This window comes from Cataglyphis hispanica, chromosome 10 (assembly GCF_021464435.1).
Source record: "Cataglyphis hispanica isolate Lineage 1 chromosome 10, ULB_Chis1_1.0, whole genome shotgun sequence".
Taxonomy (NCBI): domain Eukaryota; kingdom Metazoa; phylum Arthropoda; class Insecta; order Hymenoptera; family Formicidae; genus Cataglyphis; species Cataglyphis hispanica.
The window spans coordinates 2006216-2031034 of NC_065963.1; the positions used below are offsets into that span (position 1 = coordinate 2006216).

General features: G+C 33.4%; 1 protein-coding gene across 1 annotated transcript in view; it reads left to right on the forward strand.

Annotated features, from left to right (window-relative positions):
• The window catches only part of LOC126852253 (putative fatty acyl-CoA reductase CG5065), a 186942-nt gene that overhangs the window by 69609 nt on the left and 92514 nt on the right, over positions 1–24819 (forward strand). The gene's annotated exons all lie outside the window — the stretch shown is intronic.

Consider the following 24819-nt stretch of genomic DNA (forward strand, 5'->3'; position numbering starts at 1 on the left):
TCTGCGCATCTCGTGTCATTTCGCACGCGCGCGTGTATATATACGGGTTCTTTTTTCTCTTGCTCTTTATTCCAGGATTGGACATATTTATCGATAAACTATAATAGTTTATCTTTACAAGTAAACAGAGAAACTATGTTTAATATGTAGAAGCTAATGTTTAGCATCTTATTTATATAAAAAATTTATTATGTAAAAAATGAGTAATCTATATATATGAAATATGACTTATCAAAGATGTTGTGTCTATATATTAATACATGACTATGAAGTAACAGTAAAAAGATCTGCATAGATCCAAAGTCGCAATGAAAAATGTTTTATATAATATCAGGTTTGAATGGAATTGCTTGCAACACTTCATTGCCATCTTGAATATTTGTTTATGTATACAGTATACATTTTAGACTTAATTATGTTAATGTATTAGTAATGTGTATGTACAAAGAATCTACATACTTTCTAATATATTAATCAAATAGATGTAACATTAAATGTTAAAAAATTATTTTAAAAAAAAGTAAAAAAGGTCAAGTGCATGCGCAAAGTGTGAAAAATTCTTATATAATATAGTGTTTTATTTTTATTCAAATAAAAAATAGTGATATTGAAAAATTGCACGCCAATTAATAAAAACTTATATTACAAAATTTATTTATTACTACTTCTAACACTATATTTAAATTGCAATGTTTCTTAAAAAAGTGAATCATATTTTAAAATTAATTAATTATATAAAATAAATTCATATAATAAAATTAATTCATATTATAAAAATAAAAGAAATTTTAATTAAAAAAACTTGGCATTGCTTAGTATATGCTAATCAAATCAATATATTCTTAGACGAGAATACATTGATTTACTGTATCTAGTTACTTGTACGTTACGTTAATATTTTGAATATTTTTAAGAAAAAATATAAATTTGCAACTAATAGCTACATATTTTTTATTTAAAATCTATTTTTTATATTAATTGACCTTTCATTATTTTGTACATAAATGTATTGAGCTAAAGTAATCAAAAAATAAATATTTTATGAGATATAGTTTATATAAAAGTATGTCACATTAAAGTAAAATATTTCGTAAACTATTAAATTTTTGGTCATATTTACTTTTGATAAAAAAAAAGTTACAACAATCTTGATTACATGATTTTTGTAAATATTTGTAGCATGCACATAAGATGTAACCCAAGAAGAGCACAAAAGTCATAATGATATCATTAGAATATGAGTTTATTTGTCCTTGAAAATCACTGATAAAAAATTACGTAAAAGTGATCTAAAAATAAAAACAGAAAATCATTGTTATGTCAAGAATTCATCACAAAATCATCATAAAAAGAGTATCAATTGTCATAATAATTTTTTCTAAATTGATTTCTACTTGTTATCATGATCTTATTATGATTTTGTGTTCTACACAATCTGGGAATCTGGCAACTTTTTATTTTTATTTTTTATTGCCAGAGAAAAACATAAAGTCGAATAGATGTTTAGTACACATTTATTCAACACATTTAAGAAAGGTCGACTTTCGTATCATATCATGGTGATCTTTTTTAGACTCTTCTTATTTTTTGATGATTTTTTGACGATTTTTTGACAGCAAATTTATATGGAAAGTATTCTTCTATTTTATATTTTAATAACAAATAAATGATTTTCACTTATCCGGACACTTTCTTTTCAAATAAATAAAAATCGGTTATTTATCTATTAAAAAAAATTATTTGTTTAATTTTTCAAAAATCAGTTCAATATCTGAATTTCCCTACAGAGTATCAGAAAATAAATTGATAGAAATAGTTGCTATAATGTTATGTAGCCTCCTTTTGCAGGCTTTATAGACTTACAAGTTTTATGTATGCTTATGAGAAATGAATAAAAGAACCTCGTAAACAAAATGTTAGCAGTATGACAGTAGATTGGTAACAGATTTAATCAAAATCTGTTAGCAGACTGACATCAACTGCGTTCGCATTCAACTAATGGTTGCAAAATCTGCTAATATAATAAGTCGACAGATTGGTGGAAAAATTTCAAACTGATTCTGTTAACGTAATTTGGCGGCAGATTGGCGATAAAAACCGAGCAAAGTTTGCTGACATAATATGCCGGCACATTAACAGCAAAAATCGAGCAGATCCAACAGTTTCTAGATATTCATATAAAATGGTACATTTAAATGGATTTAAACATTAAAAAATTCTCAATTTCAAATAACAAAATGACGGTGAATTTTGGTCACAAAATAATCAATCAGTCTTAAAAATGTCTCATAAGACCCGAAAATAACAATAAAAATGTCAATAGTCGATATGTCACATTTACGGGATGTCATTTTCTGACGTTTGCATTAATAACATAAATATATAATATTAATAACATATATTTTAATGTAATATATAGGAAAATTTAAATTTAATTTATAAAATTAAAGATTTTATTTATATGGAAATTAATTTCTATTTTATATCTTAATAACAAATATTTTTCGGACAGAAATTGTCCGAATAAGTGAAAATTGGACATTTATCTGTCCGAGTTTTCAAAAATCAGTTTAATATCTGACAAATTCTCCTGTATATATATGGAAACTATATCAGAAATCAAACTGATAGAAATTATTATAATGTTATTTAGCTTTATTTTGCAGGCTTTATTTACACTCCATGACAAGGACTTGAATGCGAGTAAAAAAAGTAAATAAGTACACTACATAGCAATAAACGAATAAATACTATATATACTATAATATATAAATACTTTATATACTATATATACTATATATAAATACTATAAATACTATAACATTTACTACTTCAATAAATTAAATAAATGCTAAAAAGCTGCTCGGTTTCTGCTATTAATCTGACATCAAACTGCGTTGCGCAGATCCTGCTCGGTTCCTGCTATCAAACTGCTATTCAGTGGAAATCACCTCCACGCTTCCAGCTAGCAACTTATACAATAATTAAACTTACGATATATGAAAAAAATCAACTTTATTTGCTTTTTTATAACATGCATTTTTTATAATTTGCTCTATTTTATTTTTTTTTTATAAATAAATAATGAAGTTAATAATAATGTAAATATTAATATAAGCGAAAAACTTTAGAATTTGTAGGTTTTTTAGGTTCAGAAAAATTGCTCTTTTTTTATTTGAATTTGCTTTATCTTTAAAATTAATTATTTATAGTATTTATTTTAAAAAAAATTAATAATCGCTTTGTACATTTTTGTGAGATGTCAAGAAATTGTGCACATGCGCAAAAGCATTTAGTTTGCGCAACACAGGTCGAGCGCGCCATTTTTTAAATTATTCATTTCTTTTTAATTTATTTAAGAAATATTAAAAAATGCTGAAAAAAATAGAATCAAATAAATATTTATTTTTAACACATCATTTACTTGAAATTAATAATATTAATATAACGTGAACAAATATTTACTTAATGTAAAAAATCTTTTTTCAAAACAAATAAATAGCAGATTTTGTAACATTTCTGCTGACATTCTGCTATCATTATTTAATATAACAGATTTTGTATACAATCTGGAATTTTCTTGCTGACAAAAAGTTGTAACAGCCGTTTGATAAAATTTGTTTGAATAGACTTGACTATATGAGGGAGACCACATAAGTTCACATACTTCTATATAATACTAGACTGCTAACTTTACGAAATGTATGGCCCCGAAAAGAATGTACAGAACATGTGCATATGGCACACACACAAAAACACTTTTCGTCTGTAGATGTCGGCCCTTAAGATGTCTTTTCACATTTAACGCTCATTTTTAGCATCAAAGTAAGTCACGTCATTAAAGTTGACACTATATTATAAAAAAAAACATGAAAAAAGTTTAACATTGAATTTATAGCGTCACTGGCCAACAGCTTGACGCTTGACGCTGAAGTTGAGAAAATCTAAATGCGAATTCATGAGACGCTTGTTTCAGCGTTGCATGTGGTCACGTGACTTCGATTCTACACTAGCCACGCTAGCGTCAAGAAAAAAGAAGTTGGATTTTCTCAACTTCAGCATCAAGCCGTACTGTTGGCCAGTATTGACGCTATAAATTTGATACTAAACTGTTTTCATGTGTTTTTCACAATATAGCGTCAATTTTAATGATATGACTACTTCGAGCATCGAGCGTCAGCGTGAAAAGGCACCTTAACTTTTTTTTTCTTGATGCTAGCGCAACTAGCATCGATTCAAAAGGTACAATTTCACGTGCCACTAAAACAAGCGATTGAAGCGACAAATTTGTCGCTCATAATCTAGCGACTACAATTTTGTAGATTGAACAAGTTCAACTACAAAATATTACCACTCAAACACTACATATATGAAACGCTGATGCTGTCGTGTTGATCGTGTGTATCAAAGACACATAACCTTGCAAAATAAAGCCTACGCACAATAAAGAAATATAAATATTAGGAATACGAATAAATGTTAAATATTAGAAAGAGCAATTTGGAATTATTTTACTACAAATAAGGCACAGAACAGATTAAAGCATAATAAATTAAAAATTAGAAATAATTATTCCATTCTGCTTTCTTGTTTAAAATAAAATAATTCCAAATTGCTTTTCCCAATATTTAATATTTATTTCTATTTCTAATATTTTTTTCTATTGTGCGTAAAGACTAACTCAAGAATATTAAAAATCATAAAAAATAAAAATAAATACTTATAAATAATTATTTATTAATTATTCATTCATGTATCCTGCATTTTCTAATTTTATATATGGTAAATGTAGCTTTATAGAATTCATATACTCATTACAATTTTGAAACAGTGCAACTTAAAATTTTTGTTTAGAACAATTTCTTTTATGTTTGACATGTCAACAGTATTGCAATAACAGTAAAAAGATATCATTTTGAAATTTAATTTTACGTTCTCGAATCATTCGACTACAAATTAATATTTAATTATAATATCTATTTTTTTTTTTGAAGGCCATATCACAACTGTTTATAACACGTAATTAATGATAAATAAAAAAACACGAGATTTCTATTCTATTTTCTTTTTCACTATTCTTCACTATTCTTTTTCATGTACGAAAGTTAAGGCCCTTGTTCAATGTGAGGAAATAGCGATAAGAACAAGGGAATAACGATAGCAATAAATGATATCCAATGAGAAATCCACTTTTTTGAAAAAGTAGTGGGCCTTAAAGGTGCGAATTCATGAGACGCTCGTTTCAGCGTTGCATGTGGTCACGTGACTTTAGGTGCATTTTCACGAGTCGCTGAAACCGATCATTTGAGCGACAAAAAAGATCATGTGACGATTTTTGTCGCTGAACTATACAATGGTAAAGGCCCTTGCACAATGCGAAGCGATAGCGATAGGAATAAGGGAAAAGCTATAGCGATAGGCAATATCCAATGAGAACATTGCTTTTTCGAAAAAGTAGATCTCTCATTGGATATCGTTCATCGCTATCGCTATTCCCTTGTTTCTATCGCTATTGTCTCACATTGTGCAGGGACTTTTAGAACTAAAGATTCTTTAATCAGAAATAATGTCTAAGTTAGGTCAACCATGTTTTGTTAAAAACTGGAAACAATCAGTGGCGGAAAATTTAATTTCCGAAGTATGATATTTGGAATAAAAGAAATAAATGATATAAATAATCAAAGAATAAACTTTAATTTTTTAAAATAAAAATAAATATATAATATAAATTTATAAATTACGTATTGCCATAGTTTTATCATTAAAATAACGTTTTTTTAAATCTTTTGTTTTTTTACGTTATTTTACACCGAAACATCATCAAAAATTTTTGTTTTTAAATTGTGGCAATTTAGAATAAAATTACATTCAATATTAGAAATAAATAATTTTTTTAATTGTATTTTTATATTATATAATACTATATATGTTTGTTTATTTTTGAAATTTGTAACTGTCAAAATATATATTTCATCTTTAAAAAAATAATTAATTTATCATATTCTAAAATTTCCTTTGGTATTGCAAACGAAGCGAATGCATTTTTTGCAAAGTGTAACATTTTTTTTGCAAACTATGAATTATGTAACCTGCTTACTATGTAAAATAGTCATTTCCACATTATTTAAAATATAGGAATTTCTTTAAAACTTATACATATTTCACAATTATTATTATTATTATTATTATTATTATTATTATTATTATTATTTTCATTAATTAAAAATGTTTTTTGTTTTTTTTAAGTAACTCTAAAAAGCCCGTTAAATAACTTCTGTCATCTTCTTCATAGTTGCTTTGCATTACGGGGAGTGTATATAAAAAAAACAAAAATAAGTTTTAAATTATTTTTAAACTGCAACGCATTAGGAACAGGATTCTTAATTCTAATAGATTTTAGATTAGATTTGCTTTATTGACTCCCTTTGGGGTTACAATCTCTTACAATTTTACATAACTTATAACTATCTTGATCTCTGACCTGATGATGGATCTGATCTTGCACACGCATTGTCTCTATCTATCCGATTATCGACTTTGTCGATCCGGATCGGTATTCGTGATTCGATCCTTTGAGTCATGCCTTCATTCACATCTCAATCGGATTTCTGATTTCTGATCCGATTTCTTTATCTCGATCTTGCCGACGCTGATTTGACATGCCGATTTCGATCGATGCTCGAATATGTTCGCTGACGCTCGAGACGAGACGCGATTCGACGCGACATTTGTTCTCTTTGACCGAGCTTTCGACCGACATGAGATCTCTGAGATTTTCTCGATGAGCTGATTTCGATCCGATTTGATGCCGAGCTCTGAGTATCTGACTTTGATCTTCGATGCCGATCGATCTTTATTGTCCTGAGAATATCTGTTCGATGCCGATTTCGATCTTATCGATTATGAAACGATATTTCGACTTGAACCGAGACGCGCCTGACGATGATTCGCGCCGGAGACTTTCTCTTGACTTTCCGATATCTTCTTAGATCTTATTCTCGATGCCGACCCTTGAACCTCGATGCTTTTCCTGGTTCCTGATTACGATCTTTCCTTTCAATTTTCCTTTATTTAGCCTGAGAGTCCTTAATCCATCCTGACCGATGATAGATACCTTTCTAGCTCTCTTCCACCCTTTCCACTTCTAATTCGATCCGATACTCCACTCACTGTCCACTACCAGCTTATCAAGAGCCATGACTTTTCCTGACCATTCTCTAACCTTTGCCAATTCCCCAAACCTGACCCATTGCAGCGGCACCCTTCCTTAACCTATTTTTTATTTGTGCTTCCTGTCCACTATTCTTCTGCATTACATAACCCAAGTAAGTAAATTCTTTTATCTCCTCTATCACCTTCCCTTTCCATCTCCAACTTATATTCCTTTCTCTTCCTCCTCCTTTCCTAAACCTTAAGATTTTTGACTTCTCCACATTTAACTCCAACCCCTTCTTTTCCAAATAGCCCTCTAATCTTTCAATCATATTCCTCATTCCATCCTCCTCCTCCGCAATCAAAACTACATCATCCGCGTATGCCAAGGTGTAGATCTTCTTCTCCCCTAATTTAACCCCTCCCCATCTTCCTCTACTCATTACCTCTTCCATATCCGCCGTCACCAAATTAAATAAGTGAGGGCTCAATAGGCACCCGTGCCTTACTCCCCTTCCTGTCCAAAATCCTGCTCCTAAATCCTCTCTCCTCCTCACCCTGTTTCTAGTCTCCCTCAGAATATCCTCACTTCTTTTAAACAGCCCTTCCCTTACCTCCCCTCTCTCTCATCGCTTTTACCAATTTCCTCCTATCTATCGAATCAAACGCTGCTTTCAAATCTATAAAGAACGCCACTAATTTTCTTTTCTTCTTCCCCAACTGTCTATTCACCAAATAATTCAGTATGAATATGTTGTCCATTGTTCCTAACCCCTTCCTGAAACCCGTCTGATTCTGCGGTACCAATCCCTTCCTCTCCACCTCTTCGCTTAGTCTACTTGCCAGCACCGAAGCATACACCTTATAGAGCGTAGGAGTCAGCGACACCCCCCTATACTCTTCTACCCTCTCCCCCTTCCCCTTCTTTAATATCGGTACAATCACTCCCTCACTCCATTCATCTATCCATCCTTCTCTTTTCCAAACCCTATTACATATTCTCCACACTCCTCCAGATTCTCCCCTCCGTATTTCCACACCTCCGCCGGAATTCCATTCAGATCTACCGCTTTATTATTCTTCTATCTTCTAATCGCTGACCTTATCTCATTCCTACTTATGCCCTCCTCCTCATCCATCCAAGTTCCTACCCTCTGTCCTATCACTACTCTACCATCTATCCCCTCCCCCAATAAATTCCTAAAATATCCATTCCACTCCTCCATTGTTATATCTTTGTTCACCTTCCCCCTCCTCCTTCTTTCCCTATTCACTATCTCTCAAACCTGTCCTTCTGTTCTAATTGCCCTCAATTCCCTCTGCCATCCTTCCCTCTCTTCCTTCTTTTTCTTCCTCCATCACTTCTCATATCCATCCCTTCCTTCCTTCTCATCCATCCACTTCCTTCATCTCTCTTCCCTCCTTCATCCTTCCACCTTCCATCCATTTCCTTCCTATTTCCTTCCTATCCTTTGTCCATCCCATTTTCCTTGTCCTCTTTTCTTTCTATCTTTCCCTTTCCTCTTTTATCCACTATGATTGGATGGTGATCCAGTCCACTATCATCCCCTTCCATCTTCCATCCATCCATTCATTCCATTCCATCTCCATTCCCTACTCCATTCCATTCCATCTGTCCATCCACTTTCCCTATCCATCTCCTTCCTTCCCCTCCTTCATTCTTTGTCCTTCATCCTTCCTTCCCTCCTCTCCTCCACCTGTTCCATTCTCCTATTTCCTCCTTTCCTCCACCATTCATTCCATCTCTTCCTTCCTCCATATCCACTCCTTCCTCCTCCACTCCACCTTCTTCCATTCATCCATCCATTTCTTCTTCCTCTCCTCCAATCCCTTTCTTATTCTTCATCCCTCCATTCCCTCCCTTTCTTATTCTTCCTCTCCACTTCCATCTACATCCTTTCATCAGTATCCCTCGATCTATCCATCCTTTCTATCCATCCATGTTTCCTATCCACCATCCCTCTTCCTTCTCCATCTCTTCCTTCCATTCCATTCCATCCATTCCTTCCTTCCTTTCCATCCATTCCATTCCATCCTTCCACTTCCTCCTCATCCACCATTCCATCTATTCTTATTCCATCCCTATCCACCTTTCTTCCTTCTTCCTCCTCCCACTATCCCTATCCCATCTCATTCCTTTCCTTCCATCCAGTCCTCCAGATCCTTTCCTTCCACCTTTCTTCCATTCCATTTCCATACCCTATCCAAACCTTCCTTCCCTTCTTCTCCTCCTTCCTTGCTATCCCCTCGAATCTCCATCTCATTCTCCTTTCCTTCTACGTCCAATCCTCCAAGATCCTTTCCTTCCTACCTTTCAGAAGTTTCTTCTTATTCCAGACCTCTCTTCTTTGGTCCTCATTTCCATTCCTCCATCATTTCCATTCCTCCCTCCACCTCCATCCATCTTTCCACTCCTCTTCTTTCATCCCTTCCTTCACTTCCACTCCTTCTGATCCATTCCTTCCTCCCTTCCATTCCTTCCTATTCCATTCTCTTCCCTCCATCCTCTTAATCCATTCTTTCCCTCTTCCTTCCATCTTCCTTCCATTCCTTTCCATCTCCTTCTCTTCCATCTCCTCCTCTTTCCTCCTCTTCCTCACTTTCTCCTTCCATTCCTCCCCTTCCACTTCCTCTTTATTTCGTTCATTAACTACTCAACTTCTAATTTCCAGCTCTTCATCATATGTTGCAATTCCCCTTCTCCCTCCACCCGTCCTAACTCCGCATCTTCCCTAATCCGAATTTTTTTCTGTTTCTTAACACATCCTCTTCTCCCTTCCCCATCTCCGGCTCCTCTCTCTTTCTTTTCAGTAGCTTCTCTACATTTCCGTAGCTACCTCTTCTTTCCTTCCCTTCTTTCATGGCGAACTGCGCCATCTTGTTCTCCCGCGCTCTCTATGAAGATTCCTGTCTCTATCCACTAACCCATCCTACGCTCTCTATTATCTATGCTCTATGGCCTAACTGTCACTATCCTACACCTCCCTTTATAACCCTAAATTCACCCCTTCTTAGTTTTAATAACTGAAAACAAATTTTCCACACAATCTTGTGTCATGCGACAAAAACAAATTGAAATGCTCTTTCTTCTAAATAATTAATCAGTTGTAAAATAGATGTAGTAGTAATTATTATTCCTTCGGATTTAAAATGTCCTTTTTGACCAACTGTTAAATTTAAAAAAAATGCGATAAATTCATTAAAAAAAAAACATTTACGATAAATTTTTCTATATGCAATTTCTCTAAAGCTACAGAACAGTGTCTTGAAGACATTAATATAAATAATTTAGCTATCATTTTTATAAACCATGCTGTTGTAATGTATTCAGGGACGTTATTTACAGCAGCTAAAAATTCTAAGACACTACTAACATCTGTATTTAATACATTTTTTGCTTTATTTACGCGCATTTTTGCAAATTGATTATTATTGCTATCTATATCAGAGTTATTTAGTTTTGGTGTTAACAAAAAATCAAATCCTTTTTGCTCTACAAGTAATTGCATAAGATGATTGGAATGTACTATATTTGTGGGCAACTTATATTTTTTTCTGCAGTATAGAAGGAAATGTAATAAATTTATTATTTAATATACAAGGTTTCAAATTTTTAAGAAGATGTGATACATCAGCTAAAATATATAATTGCCGTATAGAATCACATGGCTGTTAAATTTTGTTAACTATTTGTGAATTTTGTCTCGCTATTTCCCGCCAAAATCTTATATTGGAAGGCTCCATATCTGACATAATATTATTTACATGGAGATGAATTGATTCAGTTTTATAAAGAATCTGTAAAATAATTGATTTTAAAACAGCTCCATCAAACTCATCTCCTGTAAAAAAATAGCCAACAATTTGTTTCTTAAAGCTAAACCAGTTTATCTTAAATACTAAGCCATGCGTCGCATTATTTGTATGATTAGGTAATGTAACTCTCTAAAAAAGAATGTGTTGCCATGTCATACTGTTTTCCTGGTGTAATGCTCATTTTGTCCATAACAAGAGAATATTCTTTATCTTTTTCATTTTAGAACTCTGACACTTTAATCTTTAGAAATTCAAAACTTTTATCCAATATTCCACTTGAAAATTGTAGTTCTTGTAATCTGTTTTGAAGTGTTCGAATGCTTGGTAAAGAAATATTTTATCTTATTATTTCTTCATACTTACGTTCACCACAAGCAAATTTTAATCGTAGCGCTTTTATAATTGTATCATTAGATTAGTGTTATGATCTTGAAGACTGTGTTAATAAAGAACGAATTTGATTATTTGTAAAGATTTGTTGATTTGTATACAAATTCTTATTGTTTTCCTTTTTTAATTTTTTAATAGTATCTCTCGATTTTTCAAGTTTCTTCTAAGCACTTCAATTTTTTGTGTTAATTTGGACAATAAACTTCTATTGCATTTTTGTGACACTGTTACTTGGTTGCTGTCTTTCAATGATTCTTCATTATTATTTGATGAATTTTGTGCTTTCTGCTTAAAATTTTATATATATATATATATATATATATATATATATATATATATATATATCTTGTTGAACACTTGTGTTATTTTAAATACAACTCGCGCGCTACCTATGTACTTGCGATCATATTAAGAGTATCAATGATAATGCAAAAGTGTGTGCTCCTCGCTTAATACGTCCGTCTTGTACTGAACGTGTAAGATTTTTGAGGTTAAATTACACGTGCCCGTAAGCGATGACTACGAACGGCTTTAATACAACACGCATCGAATTATTATCAAAAGATAATTATGATACATGGAGAATGCAAGTTGAAGTATTACTCATCAAAAATGATGCGTGAGCGTATGTAAATGGTGATAAAGTAAACCCAGAGCCAACCGATGGAAATCGAGCGGTCATAAATTCGTGGATTAAAACCGATCGGGATCGTCCCGTTTGTGCACATTACGGATCGCACACCGGCTCAATCGGACACAGGCCTTCGGCCCTCCTTCCACACCCACCTTGCCAGTAGGCAGGGTCGACCTCGCTTTACAACTTATAAAGTACATGCTACAGTGTCCGATCGATCCTGTGTCCAATTGCAACCATATGTGTCCGATCGAGCCTGTGTCCGATCGAGTCTGTGTCCGATCGAGTCTGTGTCCGATCGAGTCTGTGTCCGATCGAGCAGGTGTCCGATTGAGCCTGTATGTGATCGGGTCTGTGTCCAATTGGAAAATTTTGTCGTGTCCGATTGGTTATGTGCGCAATCGAGATTCACTCGACCGACCTAAAGATCAAGGCTGACTTGATTTTAGCAATTATCAGAACTCAAACAAGTACGTGGCTGTGAGACATCACAAGAAGTATGGATGAAACTTGAGACTATTTATGCCTCAAAGGGGCTCACAAGAAAAGCAACATTATTAAAGCAACTAATCTTGCAGCGTATGCAAGAAGGTGAAGATGTTCGTGAACAATTTGCAAAATTTTTTGATGCAGTTAACAAATTGACTAATATGGAAATATCCATCAATGAAGATCTTCTAGCAGTGATGTTGTTATATAGTCTGCTTGCGAGCTTCGAAAATTTCAAATGCACCATAGAATCACGTGACTCATTACTAAATGCCGAAACACTCAAGGTAAAAATTTTAGAAGAGAACGATGCAAGAAAGCAAGCTCACTGGAAGTCCAAGGAACTATGGTAGCAACCAGAAAAGGGAAGAAATTCACGAGACAAAATGATTCAGCAAAACAAAGCAATAAAAACAATCAAAGAAATACCAAGAAAAATAATCGATCTAATCAGGAAACATTTAATTTTAGATGTTTCAAGTGTAATAAAATAGGCCATAAGATAGCCAATTGCAGAAGCAAAAACGAATGAATCGAAAGCAGCTGAAGAAGAAACAAAAATTGATGATACTTATGGCGTATTTTGTGGAATAGCTGACGTAGCATTACACGAGGAATTCATCGGGCGCGGTGAAGCAAGAATGTCTGATAATGAAACCTGCATATTAGACAATGGATGTACATCACGTTTGTGCAAGGACGAGAATAAATTTCAAAACATAAACGCACTATCTCGAGGGAATGTTAATCTGGCAAACAACAGTTCCACGAACATTCAAGGAAAAGAAACAGTGAGAATTTTAACTGTCCATGCAAAGAACAAAAGGTTAGTTGAGTTCCAAAATACTTTATATGTACCGGATCTTAGAACACACCTACTTTCAGTAGCCAAGAAGAGAGCAAGGGAACGTTGTATTTCAAAAAAATATCGCAAAGATTGTTGGTCCAAATGGAGAAGTCAAGATGACTGCAGATCGTCGTGGAGACTTATATTATGTTTGGGAACTCACTGAACGTGCTTCTACTCAATTATAGTCATCGGACATTAAACGCTTGTATGAATGTCTAGGGCATTTAAATGCAAAGGATCTTTCAAATCTCATCGGCCTCAAATTGAATGCGAGGAATATAGATGATCTTTAAAAATGCAAAATTTGTTTGAAAGGCAAAATGGCTACTTCCCCTTTTCCAAGAGAAAATCTCCCATGTAGTGAAATATTAAGAATTGTACATTTCGACGTCGTTGGTGAAATGAGATCCGAATTATTGGGTGGTGCAAGATACTTTGTCACTTTTATAGATGACTGTACAAGGTGGTGCGAGATTTATCTACTAAAGAAAGAAAGCGGTGTGTTCGAAGCTTTTAAATTATATAAAAATTTTGTAGAAAAGCAAACGGGTACACGTATAAAGTATCTCCAGTCAGACAATGGCTGAGTATTGCAACACTGAATTTGATCGTTATCTTCAGATAGAAGGCATACAGAGAAGGCTATCAGTGGCTCGTACCCCTCAACAAAATGGAGTAGCCAAACATATGAATCGAATAATACTTGATATGTCCAGATGTATGATGTTACAATTCCGACTGTCACTAGGTTTTTTGACTGAAGCAGTAACAACAGCCTATCACATAAGAAATAGATGTCCGTCTAACAGTCTGGGAGGTGAAATCCCTTACGAGAAGTGGATTGAGAAACCTGTAAACCTAGATCATCTACGGATTTTTGGTACTAAAGTATACGTTTTAAATAAAGATCCAACTAAGAATAAATTGCAGCTTGATCACAGGAGGGTATATTCATTGGATATCCCAGAAAGAGTAAAAGATATCGAGTTTGGTTACCGATTGAAGAAAAAATTATGATTGCACGCGATAAGTTCCTGGAAGAATCTATGGAAAGCAGGACTACAAGAATTTAAATAAAGATTCAATCGAGATGGTTGATAAGCCGATAAATGAATTTAATATTAAACAACGCAACAGAGAAGTAGATCAAATTTCCAGAATAGAGAACGGGCAAGCAGAACAACGGCCAGGGCAACTTATTTTAAAGAGAGTTCTTGGAAGACTACGGATTCTGAGAACTGGTGCCCCTGGTCCCTCTCGAAAGTTATACAGGTCAATTGAAATTGAAGTAGAAAATCAAGAAGAACGAGAGGATATTCCTCCACAATTAAATGAACCAGATGGACTCAACGATTATGTATTCGAAGAATTGCTGGTGCTATCGAAATATTGATGGAGGAGGCGATGTCTGGAGATCAACGTGAAGAGTGGGAGGGAGCCATTTTGTCTGAAATAACGAGTAAAGAAAGATACTTGAGATATCGTGAAAAAAGAGAAGAATATAATGGGAAGCCGTTCTCACCAACAAGTATGGACCGAATGGAAAATTAGAGAAAAAGAAAGCAAGAGGCAATAGTCTAGTGTGGCAAAAGGCTATAGTCAATGCTATGGGACTGATTATTGCCATACGTTTGCGCCTGTGGCACGATTAGAGTCACTTTAGTTATTTGCTACAATTGCTATTAAATTAGGATTAAAAATACACCAAGTGGATATTACTACTGCTTATTTAAATGGTATACTTGAAAAAAAGGTTTTTATGCAACCTCCTGAGAAACTAAAAGAAATGTTACAAAAAATTATTTGCCGTGAAGGGAAAAAGAATCAAATCAGCACTCGAGCAAAAGAATTATTATCAAATTTAGAAGCTGGAGGATATGTTTGCCGTTTAAAAAAAGCGATATATGATTTACGGCAAGCTCGAAGACAATGGTACGCAAGTTAAAACCAAAGCTAAAGAAATCGGATTAGAACCAGTAAGTGATGAACCTTGCATGTACCATGCCATCCAAGAAAAGCATATAATCATTCTACTTGTGTATGTAGATGACATCTTAATTGCTTCTAAAAATAATCATACAATTGAAAATGTCAAGCGAAGTCTGGCCAAGGATTTCAAACTGAGGAATTTTAACCTTGTTAATTATTGTTTAGGAATCAAGATTATTCAAACCTCAGAGACGATTACAATGTCACAGAAGAGCTATATAGTAGCTTTACTAAAACGCTTTAATATGAAAGTCTACAATTCTGTCTCGACACTATCGGAAGTCAACATGAATCCAAGTCAGACGATGCTGAGCATTTATCACGATGAGAATCATGGCCGTATAGTGAATTAATTGGTGGGCTGATGTATCTAACCGTCGTATCTCGGCCAGATTGCTCATACGGTAGTAAAACTGGCCCAATTTGTTACATGCTCTGAGAGATCACACTGGCTTGCAGCCAAACGAGTCCTGCGTTTCTACCTCAAAGGAACCGCTGATCTAGGACTTGTGTTCAATAAGATTAATTTTCCTTTAATTGGTTTTTCAGATGCTGAAAAACCAACTAAAGGAAGGGGTAGTTGCGTCATGAATCGATGATCATTTTCCGGTTACGCATTCATATTGGGTGATGGTACTATATTACAAAAACAACGTACCGACTTATCGTCTATGGAAACTGAATATGCCAGTCTTACTGAAGCTGCAAAAGAGCTATTTACTTACGCCGCCTGTTAACTGATTTAGGTCTTAAGACATTAGAAAGAGCTATTATATGTAGATAATCAAGGAGCACAGTATCTTGCCAATGATCCAATGTATCATGCTCATAAAAAACATATCGATATTAAACATGATTTCATTCGAGAAGTAGTTAAGAGAAATAAGATTGTACTTAAACATATATATTTACCAACAAAATGTTAGCAGATGTTCTCACTAAAGGATTAACTAGTCAAAATCATAATAAATGTATTTCAGGACTTGATGTAAAATCGATAAGTAGTAAATAAGCATGGCGCACGTATTGAGAAGGTGCGTTGAACATTTGTGTTATTTTAAATACAATCCGCGCGCAAACTATGTACTTGCGATCATATTAAGAATATTGACGATAATCGATAGATCGAAAATATTAATTGTAAAAGATCAGCTAACTAAGTGCCGCGAGAAGCTTGCGGCGCGAAGATGTCTCCCACCGTCACTTTTGATACTAAGACCGCGGCAAAGCAGTGGAAGGAGCGCTTTGCGAGCGCGCTTCGCTATGACAATCGAAAGAATTATACACATAATGCGCGTTTTTATGTATGTAATTTTTTCAATTGGCCTAGTATCAAGTGACAGTGGGAGGCGTCTTCGCGCCGCGAGCTTTTCGCGGCATTTCATTGGCTGATCTTTTACAATTATTATTTTCTTAAATATTGAGAAAATCGCAAAATGGTATAGAACTTTTCTGTTCAGAATAACACCCTCTACCTTCCATTAAAGGGTGTTGCGCGAATTTTCAGACACTCCGTATACCAACATATCAAATTAGTCAAGATTATCTCAAAATATTCTTTGGACGCTTTTGGACATCAAAATAATAATTCCACTGTTACCTAATTCAAAGCTGCGTTTAAAAGATTATTGATTAGAGCAGAAAAAAGGTGCTACAACAGTAAATTGTATAACCCTTGACTATATTCCTATATTAAATGCAACTTCTGCCTTTAAACCAGAAGTAATAAATAGAACTTTCAACTTCAATTGTGCGTATGATAGATGGTTATGAAATTAATAATGAAAACTATATAAATAATTTTGCTCTTGATCATGATCATCCATGTATGTTATAGCTTTGTCACATACTACTTATTTAACTGAATATGTTACGGAAATTGTAACTTATATCGCTATAGATTTATTGTTTGACGTTTAAATATAAGTATTATGTATAAACTATGTATAAATTTAATTATTATAATACAAAAACAGAAAGACTTATTAAAGACAAATTAAAGATCGTGGTAGTTTAATATATCCATCACCAAGTGTTATAAAAATATGTCTCGAAACAGAAAAAATTATAAAATTTATCATAAAAGAAAAGCCTAATGTTATATTTAACTCAAAGTATACTTTACTTTAGTATAATATTACTCAAAGTGTGCTTTTAAATTTACACACACAAAATATATTTGAAGATTTAAGAAATCATTGGAATGATCAAGATTTGTTAACATGTCATAAAATACATTTGACAAAAAGCATAATTATAAAATATATTAATATTCGTTATTTTTATATTGCAAAACATACAAATACTCAACATATACTTGTTACTCAAAGACATTTATGCAATAAATTAATATTATTTAGAGGACAGTAAATTATGTGTACATATTATTGTTCTCATTTATTTATAAATTTTCTCTGCATTACCAATATGAAGCAGTTAATATAGTTAAGTATCGATAGATGGCATTACGAGTGGCCCATAAAAATAAGGTTATATAATGGAGGTTAAAGCGGGGAGCACACACTTTTGCATAAGCGCATAACCATAAACATAAAGAAATTGATTGGTCCACAAATATATGCCTAACGAAATGAACCAATCAATTTCCTTATACTTATGGTTATGCGCTTATGCAAAAGTGTGTGCTCCCCGCTTAAGTCACAAACCCGAATCTCCCATAATGCAATGCAAAAAATCGATGTGTGCGCAGTCGCTATTGAAAAGAGATGGTAAAAATTGAAAAAAGATATTAAATAAGCTAGACTATTATTGGCTCTCATGGTCTTTCGCACCTTATTTTGCATTGCATTATAGGAGACTCGGGTTTGTGACTTAGGGCCAATTTCATCATTTTTGGTTAGATTAACCGATGGCAGGGTGGCAACTGAAATGATAAGAAGCTTGGTTTTCATTCACTTCTATTTTCTGTTGCCACCCTGCTGATTTTAACCGTCGGTTAACTTAACCGAAGGTGGTGAAATTGACCTTCAACCTTCCTTTATATAACCTTAGACATATATATAATACTATATTGTTAGCTCAAGGCGTAAGCAAAAACATTACGATACAGACATATATTAACCTCTCGCTTCCACAATTCGTATTCATACTTGACGTAATGCGTATGCACTAGGATACGTAAAGGTCATATATGTAATATTATTGGCTCAACGAAATTCGCGAGTGCGCATTGCGTCTAGTACACAAATTGTGAAAGCAAGATAATACGTCTGCACCGTAATGTTTTCGCCATATATGTAATACTACTATTGCTAATCACGTATCTTCTCAATAAGCGGCGTTAGCGAAAACATTACGGTGTAGATGTATATCAACCTTTCGAGCTCCATAAAGTTAGCCGATCAACATTCACTTTTATAATTTTTTTTTACGAATTGTTTATTGGTCGTTTGTAGATAAAAGTGAATGTTGACCGGCTAACTTTATGGAGCTTTCCGATACCCCACTCAGGCACCCAGAAAGCGTTTAGATTCCTTCCAAATGCTCCTGCTGGCCTCTCATGTGAGACGTTCAAATTGTCACTCTATCCACCCGAGAGAGTATAAAAGCTACCCGGCTCGTAGAGCCGGGTGGTTTGGGTGGTGGTGACGCAATATGCGGGCAATATTGAAAGTTTAGTAAGTCTAGTTTATTAAATCAGTATCGGGTATAACGTCCTGCCAATTTTAAAAACTATATTTTAGCTAGTAATTACCGCTTTTATCCCTGCAAAATACCTATGGAATAATTATGTAATCCATTTGCTTTTATTTTAATTGTTAACTAAATTCATTAATCACTTATCATTCTAGTTCTATATGGTTATTTAGCTTAAAAACCGAATATATTTTATAAATTATTTTAATCCTTTTAGTAATAATAATCGATGGCGTAAGGAATTGAGAATTCCTTAGATCGACGAATCAGAAAGCATTATTTAGAACTAGCTAGCTGTACAGCAGAGACTTTCTAGAACTAATCTGCTGATTTAAGATTTAAGACTTTAAGAACGGACATGCAAGCGAATTTCACACTCGATAATATCAATACTAATACTTAGCTTTTAAGATTTTAATATTTAATCACACAGACAAATATATATAAAAATAACTCACTCTTAAATTGAGGAGTAAATGCGCCGTACTTTATGGAATCATAAAACGTATATAATAATAATTTGTTGAAAATATTTATAATTATTTTATCCAAAACATCACATACAAAACTTTCAATACTATATTCAATACAATTTATCTTTATAAATAATTAAAATTATATTAATTAAAACAGGTTATTATATAATGCGCGAATGCTTCCATAAAGAAATGATCTTAATAAAATTAATATGCTTTATTGTAGTATCGATCAAGCAACCATAAATATAAATTTAAGAGGCTTATATTCTATGGAATCATAAATTATATACATTACATATAATACATATAAGTTATCTAAAATATCTATTTTCTAAACTATAGAATGCCGTAACTTTATATAAATTGCCAACTTATTATCAGAACTGAAATAAATAGAACAAATGATTCCATAATAAGCATAAATATTAACCATATTATTAAGGATTTTATATTAATTAAGCTGAAAAGAATGAGCATAAGAGGCCTCATATCAGTGAAACCTGATATTGCGAGCGATAAGTCGAACGGACTCGCGACGGCTACGACCACGAGCGCCGAAACTTAATAGGCAGATAAACATATTGATCGACAATTCTCAGAAGAATTGTTGTTAAAAATCTTTCTTCTCGGAAGTCCTCCACTGAATCATCCTAAGAACATTCCAAAGCGCAACGTGTGATCTGCACACGGCCCGAAAACCCTTTGTTTCGACAGTATATAAGCCGGCGATTTCGAACCTCAGGGGCATTCAATTAAAAGGTCTTCAAGCATTCGAATCATTCATTCTTACATTCAAGCATTCGATGCATTCAATTAAAAGGTCTTCAAGCATTTGAGTCATTCAATTCTTACATTCAAGCATTCAAGTCATTCAATTGAAAAGTCTTCAAGCATTCATTCTTAGTCAGCATTATTCATTACTATTTCATTACTATTTCGTACAAGTATTCGCTCCGTATTATTCGTTCATTCATTCGCTCACGAACTCATTTTCGAATCATTCATCCGCTCTGCACCTGGTCATTGTTCGCGTACTATTCGCTATACAATTTCGATTAACGTATTAATTGTATTATTACTGTCGATTCAGTGTTAAGTTGTGTAAAACTAAGGAAATAATAAAAAACTTTGTGCATACGTCTATGTGTACTTTTATCCGGCCTACTTGATGCACGACCGAGGTCTTAAAGGACGAGAGAAAGGCCTAACAGAGTACGACCAGAACTTGAGCAGAAGGAAAGATTTTCCTGCCTCATCACGGTAAGTACTTACAATTATTATAAATCACCGTCTTTCCATAAATATTAGAAACTTTATTTCAATTGACGGACAACCCCTAATATCATTCAATTACCTTTTCATCCTCTAAATAATAAGAAATCCCCTGTCAAGCATTAGCAAGTTGCTGACAGTTTCCAGTCAGTCAACTTTAATCTATTATCCTACTGTTATTTAAAACACCCCCATAATATCAATACTAAGTAAGATTTATAAATTTCATGCAAAATATGCACTACTGTTGTCATTTAAACCCGACTTAATCTTGCAACATTTTATTCTTTTTCCCTGAAATCCATTGTTGCCGAGCGCTTATGGTGCCCCTGGCGACTCCCTCCTTTCTTTTTAAATTTTGAATATAATCCTTAAACCTAGTTGCCGAGCGTTGATCAAGGTGCCCTGGCGGCGTTTCCTATCGATTTAAAAACCTCCCACAAGAAATGACAACAGGAGATTAAATTGAAATCAAATTTATTATCTAATTTTCTGAACACAACCCAATCTTTGAATCTAGTTGCCAAGCGCTGATTACAGTGCCCTGGCGACATTACCCATTCTCCCTGAGATTCCATAGTTGCCGAGCGCTTATTACGGTGCCCCTGGCGACATTCGACACTTTTCTAAACCTTCTCTTTCTACCAGAAATTTAGAGTCATAATATAATTAAGTATTGATATTAAATAAAAGACTTTATTCTTTAGACAATTCTCATAATAAATCAATTCGATCTAACTAACTCTCTATTATTTAGTGTCCACAATTTATTAATTACTCTTAATTTCTATTATAATATTCCTTTCCAAATCTTAATTCCCTAACTCTTGTACTGTTTCTAATTAATATATATATATATATATATATATATATATATATATATATATATATATATATCTTAAGTAATAAGCCCCTTGCATATAGTGAGCCCGCAATACAAGCGGGCTTGCCCTAAAAAACGAAACCATAGATCCGGCATAAAGAAACGCGTCAAATGTATTTCTAATCTATCTCAGTTTAAACATTCTACTAATAAATCAAAACCTCGTATAATATCTCATAAAAGAGTTTTTTTTCTCTCTAGCCCTTATAAATCGCCTGAAATTTTCTCATAGATTTCATAAAGACATTCAAAAACATTCACGAATAAAATTTTGTAATAAAATCGACTTAATTAATAACGGTCTCTATCTAATAAGTGACCCTACTGGCCTATTTACGTATATGCCAGAATTTATATTACTAAACCAATTATATCAAAATATAACACATGTTAAGGAAAGTTATCAACATAATTTAACAATTCCTTCTCGTGATCTAAGCTCTCAATTAAAATATCAATTAACTGAAAATCATTTGAACATAGATGAATATATTAGATATTTAGATACATAATCGATATATTTCTTTTATTATAATATTAAAATTCTATTCTTTAAACCTGATTAATCTTCAAATTACATATACCTAGTTGCGTCCATATCCCTAAAATCCTAGTGAAACTTCCTAGTAACCAACTAGTTCCGCGCCTACATCATTCCCCTAGATCCACTAGATTAGTCCTAGCTCTCGGCGTCCCTGGGGTATAGCCGGTGGAAGCAGGTTGCCCTATAAAAGTAGAGAGCAATCTTTTTCTCACTAACTGAGATATAGAGAGAGAAAGAGCGTCGCTGAGACGTAACAATCGGGCATCAGACTATGGAGTGCGTTCAGATTCTATTATCCTCTCAGACACTTTTCGTTAGACTCCGCCCATTACCCGCCCACCCAACTATCACTCATAGGGTGGAAAATCGGAACACAGCTCTTTATGGGGTCAATATTTCGGTCAGGGGAGCTATTACGATTCTTGAAACGAGGTGAAAATTACAAAAATGAGCAGATTTACTAGATTTCAACAAATGAAATTGTAGATATTCTAGTGAACTTCCTCACTTTTGTATTTTTTATTTCATTTCGAAAACTGTAATAGGCCTCCAATATATAAGGGAGTTAGCGGTCTAGTATTATATAGAAGTCTGATTTTTCCCATATAAACAATGCAAAGAAAGAATCTACATTATTCGATATATCTCGAGATTTAAGCCCCGCTTCGATGACCAAAAGCGGGAATATAAAATCAAGGTTATATTCAACGTAAAAATCTTTGAGTCAAATAAAAGTTAAAATAAAATATATTTTAAGTAAATAAGAGGCAATGATAAAGAAGCAAGAAGAAACAAATATGAAATTGTGAAAATCGTAAAGTACAATATATTAATGTAATAATTTAGTGTCCCTTAAACAGAACAGTTTTTGTATAAGAATGTCTAACAAAATTATCATGTTCAACATTCTCATTCAGAGAATGTTTTACCTTTCTTTTTAATTTTACTTCTAAGTATTCTAATATGATTAATTTTATTAATTCATATTTTTGATTTTCTAATTCTAATTTCTATTTCTAATTCTCTGGTTATCTAATTCTAAAATATGTGTCTCAAAATTTATAAAAGTCATATGTAATTTTAAGTTTCTAAAAACATCACTTACAATCCGCGTATTTACATTTTTAAATTTTAACTTATTTTCTAATTTGTAAATATTAAAAACTTTTTTAGTTGTTGAAGTTATAACATACAAATCTGTTCACATCAGTGTCTTAAAAATCCAAAACACACGTTTAATAAAAATTGAAATAGTCTTTTGCATTCATTTAAAATTAAGACTATAATATATTCTAGATAGCAGTATGCAGCAGTATATGCCAGCAAATTTAATCGAGCAAAATCATGCATTTGCAGCAGATTCCGCTTTGTTGTATTCCTATTAAGCTTAATTTCTAGCAGCATTTCTAGCTTGCTAATATAACAAAGAAAATAAAGTAAAAACCGAGTATTAAGCCTGCCTCACACGGTGCTTGTTTTCTTGCTGGATCGCTTGCTGGATATTTTTGCTCGTTGCCGTGCAGGCTCTGCCGCAGCCTCTTTCGTTTCGTTTGTATTTTAACTGAGATATAGGCAATTCAAGCCGAAGCCATTTAGGCCATTTTCCTTTATATTAGAATAAGTTGAAGTAAGCCAGCCAAGGTATCCTACTAGCGCCACATAGTGAACGGCGATATTATGTAGTCAGATATAAGTTTCATGTGCCCTGACCTTATATATAAATCCGTGCTCTGGCATTTGGATTATTTGGAGTTATTCGTATGATGTTAGCCGACGATTAACACTTTTTAGAAATAATTATGTGTGAAATCAATTATATTTCCTTTGTAGATGATTGTAGTGCATTTATTTTTGTTTGTTAGTTTATAATTAATTTTTAATTAATTATTTATTTGTAGACCATGAAACTAGCAGACATCTACTATAAAATTACAAAAATAGATGTGAAATTGATTGTATTTCGTTTTTAAATGACTGTAGTGCATTTATTTTTGTTTGTTAGTTTATAATTAATTTTTAATTAATTATTTAAAGTTCGAAATATACTAAACATGCATGGACAGGAAGCACGCGCGCGCGCACACACGCACACGCACTCACACAAGCACGCACACACACACACACACATGGGGTGGGGGTGCAAGGGGGTGTCTTCGGCCCCTCTCCCGCACTCTCCCCGCCTGTAGACAGGGTAGACCTCGCTTTACAACTTACAAAGTATATGCTACATTTTAAAGCAAGGTCCACCCTGTTTATCGGCGGGGTGAGTGCAGGGAACCGAAGGCCTCTCTTGCACTTCCCTCTGTGTGTGTGTGTGTGTGTGTGTGTGTGTGTATGCGCGCGTGCCCGCGCACTTTCTGTCCATGTATTTTGGTATATTTCAAACTTTAAATAATCAATTAAAAATTAATTATAAACTAACAAACAAAAATAAATGCACTTTAATCATCTAGAAACGAAATACAATTGATTTCACACATAATTATTTTAAAAAAATGTTAGTCGTCGGCTAAGATCATACGAATCTTGGAGTTGTGTCGGCAGCAGAGAAAAAATATAATAAAGAGCGAGATTCAGCTAAAAGAGTATCAGGCAATTCGAAAGAGATAAAGTCAAGTGATCTGGCTATCCTTGTCTGTTAGC